At 39.6% G+C, this 981-nt stretch overlaps 1 non-coding gene across 1 annotated transcript; it reads left to right on the top strand.

Moving 5' to 3' along the window:
• Positions 1 to 312: 312 nt before the first annotated feature.
• Positions 313 to 418, top strand: LOC133813057 (small nucleolar RNA R71). Its single transcript, XR_009884103.1, has one exon. It is a non-coding gene; the product is annotated as a small nucleolar RNA R71 (small nucleolar RNA).
• The last annotated feature ends 563 nt before the right edge of the window (positions 419 to 981 follow it).

The following is a 981-nucleotide window of genomic DNA, read 5'->3' as shown; positions in this document are numbered from 1 at the left end:
CAAATCTCACAACTCATTACATTTTGTACTTGCATTGCTTGGGCGCGCGAGGCTATTCTGCTACAATTGCTTGGTTAGAGATGCCACTTGAGTGGTCAATAAAGCAATAGGATTGCCTCTAAGACTCCTTCCACCTTCTTATTCTCACGCTCATTGGGCCAATTGTAATTATTCATGGCCATCTCTTTTAGTGCTTCATAAGCTTCATTGGCGCTTTTTCTCATAAACGCTCCTCCTTATGCTGCATCAATAATGGTCCATGTATTTCCCTCCAAACCATTGTAAAACGTGTGCACCAACAGCCACTTCTCTATTCCATGATGTGGACACTTCCTTTGCAACTCTTTAAACCGTTCCCACACATCATATAAAGACTCCCCATCCAACTGATGAAAGTTATTAATCTCTCCTCTATATCAGGCTGACTTCGCAGGGGGGGATATTTAGCAAGGAATTTCTGAGCCAAGCCTTCCCAAGTGGCTATAGATTTGGCTTGTAATGAATTCAACCAACTCTTAGCTCTGTCTCTTAACAAAAACGGGAATAATCTTAATCTGGCAGAATCGTTACTCACCCCGTTCATTTTGAATGTTGCACACAGTTCTAAAAAGTTGGTAATATGGAGATTCAGATCCTCATTTGGTAATCCCCTGAATTGTACACAATTTTGTACCATCTGAATGATCAAGGGTCTTATCTCAAAATTATTCGCCTTGAATGTAGGAGGACGAACACTTGAATGTAACCCCGTAACAGTAGGGAGTACACCATTATTCGCATTCTCAGCCATTCTTTCTAACCTCTTATGTTTTCTATTCCTCTTACAAGTTTCCTCAATCTCAAGATCAATAGGCACTAGTGACACCAATCCTTGACGTCACATACACAAATTAACCCTGAAATGAAGAGGTAAGCAAGGAAATATATTAACTAAAATGTAAAAGAGAAGCCAAATTAGAACCAGAATCAATTATTTGATAT

The sequence above is a fragment of the Humulus lupulus genome, chromosome 1 (genome assembly GCF_963169125.1).
Source record: "Humulus lupulus chromosome 1, drHumLupu1.1, whole genome shotgun sequence".
NCBI classification, from domain to species: Eukaryota; Viridiplantae; Streptophyta; class Magnoliopsida; order Rosales; family Cannabaceae; genus Humulus; species Humulus lupulus.
This window is presented reverse-complemented; position numbering and strand designations above follow the sequence as displayed.